At 39.8% G+C, this 15,082-nt stretch overlaps 1 non-coding gene across 1 annotated transcript; it reads right to left on the bottom strand.

Moving 5' to 3' along the window:
- Window positions 1–6,159: 6,159 nt before the first annotated feature.
- On the bottom strand, window positions 6,160–6,267 carry LOC127743366 (small nucleolar RNA R71). The gene has a single exon (XR_008004758.1). It is a non-coding gene; the product is annotated as a small nucleolar RNA R71 (small nucleolar RNA).
- Between the last annotated feature and the right edge of the window lie 8,815 nt (window positions 6,268–15,082).

Below are 15,082 nucleotides of genomic sequence, written 5' to 3'. Positions count from 1 at the left end.
ATCACAGAAAAACACACAAACTCATAGTAAAGTCCAGAAATGTGATTTTTGCATAAAAACTAATAAAAATACACTAAAAAGTAACTAAAACCTATTAAAAACTATGTGAAAATAATGCAAAAAGCGTATAAATTATATGCTCATCACCACCACAGCAGACCACCGCCATAGGCCTTACCATCGCCGACAACCATCCATCATCCTTCACTCATTCAAATTGATCGCTCTTAATGTTTGCACCCCCGCCCTCAGATCCGCATCGCTATTCTGGTTTGTTCGTGTCTCAGATCTCCATTGCTAGGTTCAATTCCTATCTTAAAAGCATCATTAATGGTGGCAGGAAAGTCCAACGCAGAAGTTCTTGATCAGATGCTCACTCGTTTGGCTCTCTATGACGATTCCAAGCTTGAGCCCTTACTCTGCAATCTTCTCCCTCTCTGTATATCTTTACTCTCCTTAAACTCCGCCGTTGTTTGCAACAAGGTTTGCCAATTTTCCTCTCTCTCTTTTTAGCTCAATTTTATTTACCAGCAATTTCAAGTGTTGTTGCTTTCAAATTTGAAGATGCTACTGCTGCTGTTTCGCTTTTAATTTTGTGAATACTTGTGTTAATTCTGCAAATGTCATAGGATTTCAAATTTGCAGTTGCTAGCGACTTAGGGAACATTTGAATTAGAATATAAGAGGAAAGATAGTTTCAGCATTGAATTCATGGATCTTCAATTCGAAGAGATAAAGTAACAAATTGCACAATTTTGAGTTCTACCAATTTTGCTTCTATAATTTATAATTCACTTTTTGGTATTCATTACAGTTTTCACAGTTTCACATTGATCTAATTGTAATACTAAATAGGTTTAGGTTGTATATTCTATGAATAGCATTCGCATCTTCATTTGTTTCATGAGAATGTAGTTGGTGACAATCTCATCCCATATTCTCATTTTGTTGCTGTGATGAACTTCTTATTTTCTGTATATTACAAGCAATCGAGCGTATTCATTTTTTGTTATAAATATATTATAGGTGCTTCTGGTGGTCACTTAGATTCCATTCTGTTAGTAGGATTGAAGGTAATTTTCAATTTTAATGTCCTTATCCTTTTGGTTATTGTTCATACCTTGGGTCGAGCAGTCCGATCCGGGATGTTCTACTGATAAGACGACCGACCTCTTCAGGTCAGGACAATCCGACCTCTCCTCAAAGAGCTCGGCCAAATCACCAGGAAAAGCACAAAAAGGGCCCAAATGGAGGAACATGACCCAAATCCAAAGGCAGCCCAAGCCTATAGAGATAAGGGCGGTTCTCTTGAAGACAAGATGACCTCACTCAAAGATAAGATAAGATAAGATAAAGATAACTAACTTATCTTATCTAAGAAGGTCGCTCTACACCATTATAAATATACTGGAGCACCCAGGTATAACTCATACTCTGATTCTACCAAAAATCTGCTTAATACCCTTGCTAACTTAAGCATCGGAGTCCCTTGCAGGTACCATCACCCTCCAGTGACGAAAGATCAGCAGCATTGCCAGTCCAACAAGTCAGACACGATAGCTCTGGCCGCCACGCACAAGCCGCACACGTCATCTCCGATTAGTACAGAAGATCTCATCCAAGATCGACCTACAGTTTCAGGTAACCCTCGAAACATTGGCGCCGTTGCCAGGGACCCTGGAAGTCATCTCACTACCATGGCGGACGACCATGACAACGACCATGATTCGGATCTAGAAGATAGAACACCGCACAAAAACGTAGACACTACACCAAAAGATATCCCGTAACCTAATGGAGACAAGAATTCACCAAACCCGGGAGCCCTTGAGACGCTTCAAGATCGTTTAAAACAACTTGAGCAAGAAGCCCAACATCAGCAAGAAGCTGGGAAGGACCTACAAAGGGATATAAGGCGAAGCCGGAAATTGGAGGACAAACTCCTAAAACTCGAAGTCGATCTCAAAGCCAAAGCGACTCGATTCACTCACGAGGACAGCTCCCGCAAGGACCAAGATCCATTTACTAAGGAGATCATGAAGACCAAAATTCCAAAAGACTTTAAACTCCCGGATATGACTTTATACAATGGCACGATAGATCCCAGCCATCACCTCAGTAATTTCAGGAGTCGAATGTACCTCACTGACGCCTCAGACGCAGTTCGCTACAAAGCTTTCCCGACTACCTTAACAAAAACAGCGATTAAGTGGTTCGACAATCTACCCCCCAGATCCATCTCAAGCTTCTACGACCTAGACAAAAAGTTTCTAGCCAGATTCTTTATCCAGTAAGACAAAACCAAGCACGCCCCAAGTCTATTAGGAATCAAACAAGGAGATCGGGAAAGTCTCCGCAGCTACATGGAAAGATTCAACAAGGCATGTCTAGACATACAAAGTCTGCCCACAGAACCGGCCATCATGGGCCTCATAAATGGCCTACGAGAAGGGCCTTTTAGCCAATCCATATCGAAAAAGCATCCCGCATCTCTAAATGAGGTACAAGAACGCGCAGAGAAGTAGATCAACATGGAGGAAAAATCTCGACTAGGAGAGACCTCAAAATCCGGATTCTCCTACTCCTCCTGAGATAAGGACAAAGAATCCAAGAAAAAAGAAGATCGACATGGGGAAAAGATAAAAAAAATACCACAATTATACCCCTCTTTGGGTATCCCTTGTGGATGTCTACAGAGAAGTATGCCATACTAAAAAGATACCTCCAGCTCGACCACCCAAAAGCAAAAAAGGTGGAGGAAGCCGAGCAGAATATTATGAATATCATTGAATCTATGGACATTCTACCTATGAATGTTTTGACCTAAAAAATATCATAGAAAAACTGGTAAGACTGATGAGCGGATAATTTATACGTTTTTTGGCATTGTTTTTAGGTAGTTTTTAGAAGGATCTAGCTATTTTTATGGATGTTTTTATTAGTTTTTAAGCAAAATTTACATTTCTGAACTTTACTATGAGTTTGTGTATTTTTCTGTGATTTCAGGTATTTTCTGGCTAAAATTGAGGGACCTAAGCAAAAATCTGATAAGAGGCTGAAAAAGGACTACAGATGCTGTTAGATTCTGACCTCCCTGCACTCGAAATAAATTTTCTGGAGCTACAGAACTCCAAATGGCACGCTCACTTTTGCATTGGAAAGTAGACATTCAGGGATTTCCAGCAATATATAATAGTCTATACTTTATTCGAGTTTAGACGACGTAACTGGCGTTCAATGCCAATTTCATGCTGTATTCTGGAGTAAAATGCCAAAAACACGTCACAAACCAGAGTTAAATATCAAAAACACGTTACAACTTGGTGTTTAACCCCAAGAGAAGCCTCTGCATGTGTAAAGCTCAAGCTCAGCGCAAGCACACACCAAAGTGGGCCCCGGAAGTGGATTTCTGCACTAAGACTTATTTCTGTAAACCCTAGTAACTAGTCTAGTATAAATAGAACTTTTTACTATTGTATGAATGGTCTCTCTTAGACCATTTAGTCTGATTCCCTATTTTCATATTCACATGCTATTTGGGGAGGTTGGCCATTCGGCCATGCCTAGACCTTGTTCTTATGTATTTTCAACGATGGAGTTTCTACACACCATAGATTAAGGTGTGGAGCTCTGCTGTACCTCGAGCATTAATGCAATTACTACTGTTTTCTATTCAATTTATGCTTATTCTCATTCTAAGATATTCATTTGCACTTCAACCTGATGAATGTGATGATCCGTGACACTCATCACTATTTCTCACTTATGAACGCGTGCCTGACAAACACTTCTGTTCTACCTGCAAAAGCTAGAGTGTGTATCTCTTGGATTCCTGACCCACGACGCATAGTTGCCTCGCCTGACAACAGAGCATCCCATTCCGTGAGATCAGAGTCTTCGTGGTATAAGCTAGAATTATTGGCGGCCATTCCTAAGATCTGGAAAGTCTAAACCTTGTCTGTGGTATTCCGAGTAGGATCTGAGATGGGATGACTGTGACGAGCTTCAAACTCGCGAGTGTTGGGCGTAGTGACAGACGCAAAAGAATCACTGGATTCTATTCCAACAGGATCGAGAACCGACAGATGATTAGCCGTGCGGTGACAGCGCACCTGGACCATTTTCACTGAGATGACGGACGGTAGCCATTGACAACGGTGATCCCCCAACATACAACTTATCATGGAAAGGGGTAAGAACGATTGGATGAAAGCAGTAGGAAAGCAGAGATTTAGAAGGAACACAGTATCTTCATGCGCTTATCTGAAATTCCCACCAATGAATTACATAAGTATCTCTATCTCTATTTTATTCTTTATTTATCTTTATTTTCGAAAACCATTATAACCATTGGAATTCGCCTGACTGAGATTTACAAGATGACCATAGCTTGCTTCATACCAATAATCTCCGTGGGATCGACCCTTACTCATGTAAGGTTTATTACTTGGACGACCCAGTGCACTTGCTAGTTAGTTGTGCGAAGTAGTGAAAAAAAGTGATATTACAATTGTGCGTACCAAGTTGTTGGCACCATTGAGATCACAATTTCGTGCACCTAGTTTTTGGCACCGTTGCCGGGGATTGTTTGAGTTTGGACAACTGACGGTTCATCTTGTTGCTCAGATTAGGTAATTTTCTTTTTGTTTTAACCATTATTTTATTTTCAAAAAGTTTCAAAAAGCTTTTCAAATTTTTTTCTTCTTTTTCATTTTTCTAAAAATAGTTTTCGAAAAAAAATCCAAAAAAATTATAAAATCAAAAATATTTTGTGTTCCTTGTTTCATTCTAGAGTCAATTTTTAAGTTTCGTATCAATTGCATATTTTTTTATTTTTTCTCAAAAATATTTTCGAAAAACTCATGCATGGTGTTCTTCATGATCTTCAAGTTGTTCTTGGTAAGTCTTGTTTGATCTTCATATTTTCTTGTTTTGTGTCTTTTGTTGTTTTTCATATGCATTTTTTAACCCATAGTGTCTAAACATTGAAAATTTCTAAGTTTGGTGTCTTGCATGTTTTCCTCTCTTGAAAATTTTTCAAAAATAAGTCTTGATGTTCATCTTGATCTTCAAAGTGTTCTTGGTGTTCATCTTGACATTCATAGTGTTCTTGCATGCATTAGTTGTTTTGATCCAAAATTTTCATGTTGTGAGTCATTTTTGTGTTTTTTCTCTCTCATCATTAAAAATTCAAAAAAATAAAAAATATATTTTCCTTATTTCTCTCATAAATTTCAAAATCTTTGGGTTGACTTAGTAAAAATTTTTTAAAATAAGTTGTTTCTTGTAAGTCAAGTCAATATTTCAATTTTTTAAAAAAATCTTATCTTTTCAAAACTTTTTCAAAAATCAAATCTTTTTCATTTTTTATTTATTTTCAAAAATTTTAAAAATCTTTTTCAAAATAAATTTCAAAATCTTTTCTAACTTCTTATCTTTTCAAAATTGATGTTCAAATCTTTTTCAACTAACTATTCTCTTCATCTAAAAATTTGAACCCTCTCTTCTCCTCTGTGTTCGAATTTTTCTCATCCTTCTTCTATTCTTTTCTTCTTCTACTCACATAAAGGAATCTCTATACTGTGACATAGAGGATTCCTTTTCCTTTTCTGTTCTCTTCTTTTTCATATGAGCAGGAGCAAGGACAAGAACATTCTTGTTGAAGTAGATCCTGAACCTGAAAGGACTCTGAAGAAGAAGCTAAGAGAAGCTAAAGCACAACAATTCAGAGAAAACCTTACAGAGAATCTCGAAAAAGAAGGAAACATGGCCGAACCCAATAATAATGCAAGGAGGATGCTTGGTGATTATACTACACCTACTTCCAACTTTTATGGAAGAAGCATCTCAATCTCTGCCATTAGAGCAAACAATTTTGAGCTGAAGCCTCAACGAGTTGCTCTAATGCAACAAAACTGCAAGTTTCATGGACTTCTATCAGAAGATTCCTATCAGTTTTTAACTGAGTTCTTGCAGATCTGTGATACTATTAAGACTAATGGAGTAGATCATGAAGTCTACAGGCTCATGCTTTTCCCTTTTGCTGTAAAAGACAGGGCTAGAACATGGTTGGACTCACAACCTAAAGATAGCCTGGACTCTTGGGATAAGCTGGTCACGGCCTTCTTGGCCAAGTTCTTTCCTCCTCAAAAGCTGAGCAAGCTTAGAATGGATGTTCAGACCTTCAGGCAAAAAGATGGTGAATCCCTCTATGAAGCTTGGGAAAGATACAAGCAGTTGATCAAAAAGTGTCCTTCTGACATGCTTTCAGAGTGGACCATTTTAGATATATTCTATGATGGTCTATCTAAGTTCTCCAAGATGTCACTGGACCATTCTACAGGTGGATCTATTCACCTAAAGAAAATGCCTGCAGAAGCTTAGAAACTCATTGACATGGTTGCAAATAACCAGTTCATGTACACCTCTGAGAGGAATCCTGTGAGTAATGGGATGCCTCAGAGGAAGGAAGTTCTTGAAATTGATGCTCTAAATGCCATACTGACTCAGAACAAAATGTTGACTCAGCAAGTCAACATGATCTCTCAGAGTCTGAGTGGATTGCAAAATGCATCCAACAGTACTAAAGAAGCATCTTTTGAAGAAGAAGCTTATGATCCTGAGAACCCTGCAATGGTAGAGGTGAATTACATGGGTAAAGCCTATGGAAACACCTATAATCCCTTATAGAGAAATCATTCAAATTTCTCATGGACAGATCAACAAAAGCCCCAACAAGGCTTTAATAATGGTGGAAGAAACAGGTTTAGCAATAGCAAGCCTTTTCCATCATCTTCTCAGCAACAGACAGAAAATTCTGAGCAGAGCCACTCTAGCTTAGCAAACATAGTCTCTGATCTATCTAAGGCCACTTTAAGTTTCATGAATGAAACAAGGTCCTCCATTAGAAACTTGGAGGCACAAGTGGGTCAGCTGAGTAAGAAAATCACTAAAACTCCTCCTAGTGCTCTCCCAAGCAATACAGAAGAGAATACAAAAAGAGAGTGCAAGACCATTGATATTATCAAAATGGCCAAATCCAAAGAGGAAGGGGAGGACGTTAACCCCAATGAGGAAGACCTCATGGGACGTCCCCCAGACAGAAAGGAGTTCCCTATTGAGGACCTAAAGGAATTTGAGGCTCATATAGAGACCATAGAGATTCCATTAAACTTCCTTCTGCCATTCATGAGCTCTGAAAACTATTCTTCCTCTGAAGAGGATGAAGATGTAACTGAAGAGCAAGTTGTTCAATATCTAGGAGCCATCAAGAAGCTGAATTCCAAGTTTTTTGGTAATGAGACTTGGGAAGATGAACCTCCCTTGCTCATTAGTGAACTAAATACATGGGTTCAGCAAACTTTACCTCAAAAGAAACATGATCCTGGTAAATTCTTAATACCCTGTACCATAGGTACCATGACCTTTGAGAAGGCTCTGTGTGACCTGGGATCAGGTATAGATCTTATGCCACTCTCTGTAATGGAGAAACTGGGGATCTTTGAGGTACAAGCTGCAAGAATCTCATTAGAGATGGCAGACAAGTCAATAAAACAAGCTTATGGATTGGTAGAGGACGTGTTAGTGAAGGTTAAAGGCCTTTACATCCCTGCTGATTTCATAATTCTAGACACTGGGAAGGATGAGGATGAATGCATCATCCTTGGAAGACCCTTCCTATCTACAGTAGGAGCTGTGATTGATGTTGACAGAGGAGAACTAGTCCTTCAATTGAATGAGGACTACCTTATGTTTAAAGCTCAAGGATCTTCCTCTGCAACCATGGAGAGGAAGCATGAAAAGCTTCTCTCAATACAGAGTCAAACAAAGCCCCCACAATCAAACTCTAAGTTTGGTGTTGGGAGGCCACAACCAAACTCTAAGTTTGGTGTTGAGAAGCCCCCATATTCAAACTCTAAGTTTGGGGTTGGGAGGCCCTCATCATGCTCTGAACATCTGTGAAGCTCCATGAGAGCTTACTGTCAAGCTATTGACATTAAAGAAGCGCTTATTGGGAGGTAACCCAATTTTTATTTATCTATATTTCTATTGTTCTTTTATGTTTTATTAGGTTTATGATCATGTGGAGTCACAAAACAATTGCAAAAATTAAAAAAAGAATAAAAAATAGCAGAAGAAAAAGCACACCCTCGAGGAAGAGCTGTCTGGCGTTTAAACGCCAGAAACAAGCATCTGTCTGGCGTTTAACGCCAGAAAAGCGGTGATAGTGCACCTGGACCATTTTCACTGAGAGGACGGACGGTAGCCATTGACAACGGTGATCCCCCAACATACATCTTGCCATGGAAAGGGGTAAGAACGATTGGATGAAAGCAGTAGGAAAGCAGGTATTCAGAAGGAACACAGTATCTTCATGCGATTATCTGAAATTCCCACCAATGAATTACATAAGTATCTCTATCTCTATTTTATGCTTTATTTATCTTTATTTTTGAAAACCATTATAACCATTAGAATCCGCCTGACTGAGATTTACAAGATGACCATAGCTTGCTTCATACCAAGTTGTTGGCGCCATTGAGATCATAATTTCGTGCACCAAAGACAAGGAAAATTAGATCGGTATTTGGCGAGTTGAGCAGACGATCCCAGAAAAAGAAGAAGGGATGAAGATGTCGGACAGGCAGTACGACCACCTCGTACACCCGAAAGACACGTCCACATGATACACGGAGGATTTACGGGAGGCGGGATCTCCAAATCATCTCGCAAAAGATATCTTAAAGAAGTATATCATGTTGAGGGAAGAGAGAAAACACCCGACATCCTTACAATGCCTTAATAGGTCGGACAACATTGAATCAGCTCGATGCAGTAGTCTCGACTCCACATCTATGCATGAAGTTCCCAACTATAGAAGGAATAGCTACAATAAAAGCAGACCAGAAGACGGCACGCCGCTGCTACAATGAAAGTTTAAACCTCAGAGGTAGAGGAGAAGAATTCCACACAATCGAACTCGTTGGAGCTCAGCGGCGGGAAGAACTCCGCCCACAACCTGAAGGTGAAGTAAAAAAAGTCCAGATCGGAGATATCCAGGACAAAACAACTAATATCAGTACAATCCTAAAAGGAGACATAAAAGAATCGCTCGTACAGTTCTTACAAGATAACGTCGACCTCTTTGCATGGAAGGCTACAGACATGCCAGGCATAGACCCCAAGTTAATGTGCCACAAGCTAGCAGTCTACCCAGGATCTTGGCCAGTACAACAGAAATGTAGAAAGCTCAGACCAGAATGATCTCAAGCTGTAAAAGAGCAGGTACAAGCTCTACTGGAGGTAGGATTCATAAGAGAAGTCAAGTACCCACTTTGGCTAGCTCACGTTGTCTTGGTGAAAAAATCAAATGGAAAGTGGCGGATGTGCACCGACTACACTGATCTCAACAAAGCCTGCCCAAAAGATCCTTATCCACTCCCAAGTATCGACGTTCTGGTGGATACCTCCTCCGGATATAAATACCTCTCGTTTATGGACGCATATTCGGTATACAATCAAATCCCGATGTATCCACCCGGCCAAGAAAAAACCTCATTCTTAACCCCAAAAGCAAACTACTGCTACATCGTCATGCCTTTTGGACTTAAAAATGCAGGAGCTACTTATCAGAGATTAATGAATAAGGTCTTTACGGATCACATCGGAAAAATCATGGAAGTATATGTGGACGACATGTTAATAAAGACACAAAGTGAAAAGACGTTGCTGTCTGACCTCACCCAAGTATTCGACACTATAAGAAGGCATGGTATGCGACTTAATCCTATAAAATGCACCTTCGTAGTAGAAGCTGGCAAATTCTTAGGTTTTATGCTCACACAAAGAGGAATCGAGGCAAATCCGGATAAATGCCAGGCCATACTCGACATGAAGAGCCCGACTTGTGTCAAAGAAGTGCAACAACTCAATGGAAGTTTGGCAGCCTTGTCCAGCTTTCTAGCTGAATCAGCAATAAGATCTCTCCCCTTCTATGCCACTCCAAGGAAGGGAAAGTGGTTTGAATGGACAACGAAGTGCGAGCATGCCTTCCAAGATTTCAAAAGGTTCCTGGGACAGCCACCTATCCTAACTCGGCCACGGGAAAGAGAACCACTTATATTATACCTCGCAGTAGGAAGTCGGGCAGTAGCCTCAGCACTAGTCCGAGAAGACGAAAGTGGACAACAACCTGTATACTTCATCAGCAAAGCATTACAAGGATCCGAGCTGAACTACCAAAAAATAGAAAAATTCGCCTATGCTCTCATACTAACATCTCGACGACTCCGTCCATATTTCCAAGCTCACATCATTAGGGTTCGAACCAACCAACCCATAAAAGGGATATTGCAAAAAACGGACTTAGCAGGCAGAATTTTGCAATGGGCAGTTGTTTCGAGGGTTACCTGAAACTGTAGGTCGATCTCGGACGAGATCTTCTGTACTGGTTAGAGTTGACATGTCCGACTGGTGGGTGGTGGCCGGAGCTGTTGTGTCCGACTTGTTTAACTAGCTATGCTGCTGATCCTTTGTCACCGAAGGGTGGTGGTACCTGCAAGGGACTCCGATGCTTAAGTTAGCAAGGGTATTAAGCAGGTTTTTTTAGTAGGATCAGAGTATGAGTTATACCTGGGTGCCCCAATGTATTTATAATGGTGTAGAGTGACCTTTTTAGATAAGATAAGTTAGTTATCTTTATCTTATCTTTCATGGGAACCGCCCTTATTTCTATAGGCTTGGGCTGCCTTTGGATTTGGGTCGTGTTCCTCTATCTGGGCCCTTTACTGGGCTTTCCTGGCAACTTGGCCGAGCTCTTTGAGAAAAGGTCGGATAGTCGGACCTGAAGAGGTCGGTCGCTCTGTCGCTAAACATCCCGCGTCGGACAGCTCGACCTAGAGTATGAACAGTGCCCCTGCTCAAGCTCGGTCTTTCTTTTGAGGTCGAGTCTTAGTTTTAGGACTTTGATCCTTCTTTGGTGAAGCCGAACTTGAGCATTTTGTCGACTTCTTCTTTGTAGAGCTCTCCTTTGAATGTGGAACGTTTCCTTTTGAATTTTATTCTTTTGAAAATGTGCGTCCCCTTGCTTTGGGAATTGCGAAGGTTTAATAACCTCATTAATTCTTTTAATGCTCCATTTCTTTGTTCTTTTTGAACGTTTCACAAAAACGGTTTCTCTTCTCTGTTTTACTTGCAACTTGCCCCTTTTCTTTCTCACTTTCTGTTTTTGCCTGAGATTTTTCATTTTCGCGTTTCTTCTAGCGACGCCAGTTTGTGCTTTCTTTGCTCTGAAAAAGCGATTCCGGATTCCATCTTCTATTTTCAACTTCTGTGAGGCTTTCTATTCGAGAGGTGACTCTAATCCATGCCGCTTCTGCTTTCAGCTTTCTCCAGAGTTTTCTCCCTTTTTCCAGGTTGGTTCTTTCTTACTTTCTTCGTCACTTGCATTGTGCCTTTTTTGACATTAGAAAGTTTGAACCTTTTTGTATTGCCATGCATCTGCTTGTTTATTGTTGTGGGGGTGTTTCTTGCTTTTGAAATAAACCTTCTGTATCTTAAGGTTTTTTCCGTTTATTTTTTGCCTTTTGCAATCTGCATGAACCCACTTGCTTTCTCAAAAGGTTGTTCCTTTGGTGTCTTTTGCCATGTTGATAGTTTTCTTTGTTGATAAATTTTGCAAAAGATAACTTTTATTTCTCTGAAAAATGTTGTGTTTTTGAAGACTCCTTCTTGAGCTGTTTTGTTATTTGGTTGCTTCGTTTGTTGACTAAACTGGGACTGTGGGTTTGGAGGGTAGTTATTTTGATGATTTTACCTGTGGCTCGTGGCCTTCTATTCAAAGTGTTGTTTTAGTTGAAAGGGGTCGTTATCGATGTGTGAGCTTGTAGGTTTTTCTGAGTCCTTGTTCTGTGACTGCCTCCAAAAGATGCCCTTGGATCTTTGGTGTGGGTCCTGGGATTTCCTTTTGTTGCTTGTACTGCACTGGATTATGTTAGCCGAGATGTTTTTTAGTAATCCAATCTTCTTTTCTTGTTTGTAGGACTAGTTGGCCTCATGTTTTCTCGCAAAAATATTGTTGAGACATCTTTCCAAGTCCCTAAGGGCATGGCTGATTAGGTGGATTCTATGGTTCTTCTGTGTGTTTCGTTGGTTGACTCTGAGTTTTGTCAGTAACTTAGGTAATTTCATAGGATTTGTGGTAATGGTAGTGATGAGAAGAACTATGAGCTCGTATCTCCAAATTCTGAGGAAAGGGTCTGTTTTTCTACCCGAATTACTAGAGAGCGCCTCTTTTTCTATGCATACGACTTCTTTTTTAGTCAAATGAATATTACTCTTCCTTTACCCCTTTTGAGACCAACCTATTATGGTCCTGTAATGTAGCTCATCCCAACTTCACCCCAATTCTTGGGCTTTTATAAAAATCTTTCAGTTGTTGTGTCATGAGCTCGGTATCCATGCTTCACAATCCCTTTTCTTTTATCTCTTTGTTTTGACAAAGTCTGGGGTGGTTAAGAAGAAAGCAGCTTGGGTTTCTTTCTGAGCTTCCCAGGGGAAAAAGGTTTTCTCCATGTTTGATGAATCTTTCCACGACTTCAAAAATTACTTTTTTAAGGTCCGAGCTGTTGAAGGAGCTCGGCCCTTTTTTTTGGATGAAAATTATAACCCGCATTTCCATTGGGATGGCAAAAGAATGTAATGGTATCTAAATATTCGTGGGAGATGTTAGATGAGGCTGAGCAAGCTTTTGTGACTGTGCTGGAAGAAAACTGGGGGCTGCCTCCCTATCTCGACATAAAGAAATTCTTAGCAAACCCCTCTCTCCTCCGAGCTGAGCTGGGTAGTGGTCAATTCTTCTTTTGGTTTTGCTTATTTTGTCGAGTTTATCTCTTATAAGATCTTTTCTGATTCGTAACTTGGTTTCCCTCTATGATGTTTGTTTACAGAGATGATTAAAAATAACGAATCCATGAAGGTCTTTAAAAGGGCAAAGAAGGCTACTGCAGCTCAAAACGTCTCGGCCAAGGTGGCCGGGGAGGGGTCGTCCTAGGTTTAGTCGAAGCCGGCCGTACCGAGCTCACCGGGGGCGAGGAGGGTAATCCCTACTCCCCGGGTTTGTTTGGTTGATTCTCCGCCAGCTACTGTTGCTACTTCTGGCGCTCCTCCAAACAAAAAATAAAAGACAACTGAGCCTTTTAACCTTGACACCCCTAATTTTGACGCAGTTGAGTTTGTTGATCAGCAGATTGGTCCTTATGGTACCATCCCCAATGACGATGTCTCTTTCCTTCGCCATTTGGACTTCATTACTCGGAGCAGCATTAAGATGGCACATTGATAAATCACTATTTTATGATTTATCTTGTGCTTAATTGAGTGGTTTTTATCAAGCCTTTGCCCACTTATTCATATGATTTGCATGGTTTTACATTCTCCTTCCTGATTTTGTGCTATGATTGAAAACATGCTTCTTTGCCTTTTATTTTCTTTTATTTAAATCCTCTCTTGGCATCATTCGATGCCTTGATATGTGTGTTAAGTGATTTCAGGGATTACAGGAGATGAATGGCTCAGAGGATGGAAAGGAAGCATGCAAAAGTGGAAGGAATACAAGAAGTTGAGAAACTGCTAAGTTGTCCAGCCTGACCTCTTCGCACTCCAACGATCATAACATGAGCTACAGAGGTCCAAATGATGCAGTTTTAGTTGCGTTGGAAAGCTAACATCTAGAGCTTCGCAACGATATATAATTTGCTATAACTGCCCCGAAGTTAAGTGACGCGAACGCATGGATGACGCGTCCGCGTTACATCTGCGAACTTCAATCCACGCAAACGCGTGGACGACGCCTCCGCGTCACTTTGCCGCGACCTGTATGGACCAGAAAGCGCTGGGAGTGACTTCTGGGGTTTTTGACCCAGTTCTCGGCCTAGAAAACACAGATTAGAGGCTGGGAGTGGAGCAGAATCAGATCATTGACTCATAACACACTTTTCATAATTTTAGATGTAGTTTTTAGAGAGAGAGGCTCTCTCCTCTCTCTTAGGATTTAGGATTAGGATTAGGATTAGGATTCAAACTTCTTCATCACAGGTTCAATGTTCCTTTAATTTATTTTCTACTTTTATTTATTACTTTAGTTGATTACTTGATGTTGCCAATTTGGCTTATGGATTTCTATGTTCAATCTAACTTTCTATTTAATATAATTCGAGGTATTTCAGATCTATGATTTGTTTCTTTTATTTATGATATAAATAATTTAGATTTTTCTACCTTTTTGCTCTGGTTGATTAATTGGTGACTCTTGAGTTATCAAACTCATTGACTGAAAATTGGAATTCTTCAAGAATTAATTCGAGTTCCACTAACTCTAGCCTTTCCCAAGGAAAGACTAGGACTTGAGGAATTAAAATTAATTCATCCACTTAACTTGCCTTCATAGTTAGAGGTTGACTTAGTGGGAGAAAAATCTAATTCTTATCACAATTGATAAGGATAACTGGGATAGGACTTCCAGTTCTCATACCTTGCCAAGAGCTTTACTAGTTATTATTTTGACGACTTGTTATTTTACATTACCTGTTCAACCCTTTTGAAAACCCCAAAATATACCTTTGCATAATCAATAATAAGAACATACCTCCCTGCAATTCCTTGAGAAGACGACTCGAGGTTTGAATACTTCGGTTTATAAATTTATTGGGTTTTGTTATTTGTGACAACCAAAACGTTTGTATGAAGGGATTTTCTGTTGGTTTAGAATCTATATTCACAACGCGACTAAATTTTTACAAAATTCTTTACTAGCAAAAATCCTAACGTTAAAATGGCGCCGTTGCCGGGGAATTGCAAATGTGTGCCTTATTATTGGTTATTGTAAATATTTTTTAAAGAAAAAAATCTTATCTTATTTTTTCAAAAAAAATCAAATCTTTTTCAAAATATTTTCTTTTTGTTGGTTTTTGTTTTTATTTTCTCCTACTACTATGAACTCTCACCCCTTTGGCTATGAGTCTGGTTACAACTATGTTGCAGGAAGAGAAAGCTATAACAGGAATATGCATCAAGGTCAAAGCAA

This window comes from Arachis duranensis, chromosome 10, assembly GCF_000817695.3.
Source record: "Arachis duranensis cultivar V14167 chromosome 10, aradu.V14167.gnm2.J7QH, whole genome shotgun sequence".
NCBI lineage: Eukaryota > Viridiplantae > Streptophyta > Magnoliopsida > Fabales > Fabaceae > Arachis > Arachis duranensis.
The sequence above is the reverse complement of the archived record's forward strand: the minus strand, read 5'-3'. Positions and strand labels throughout refer to the sequence as shown.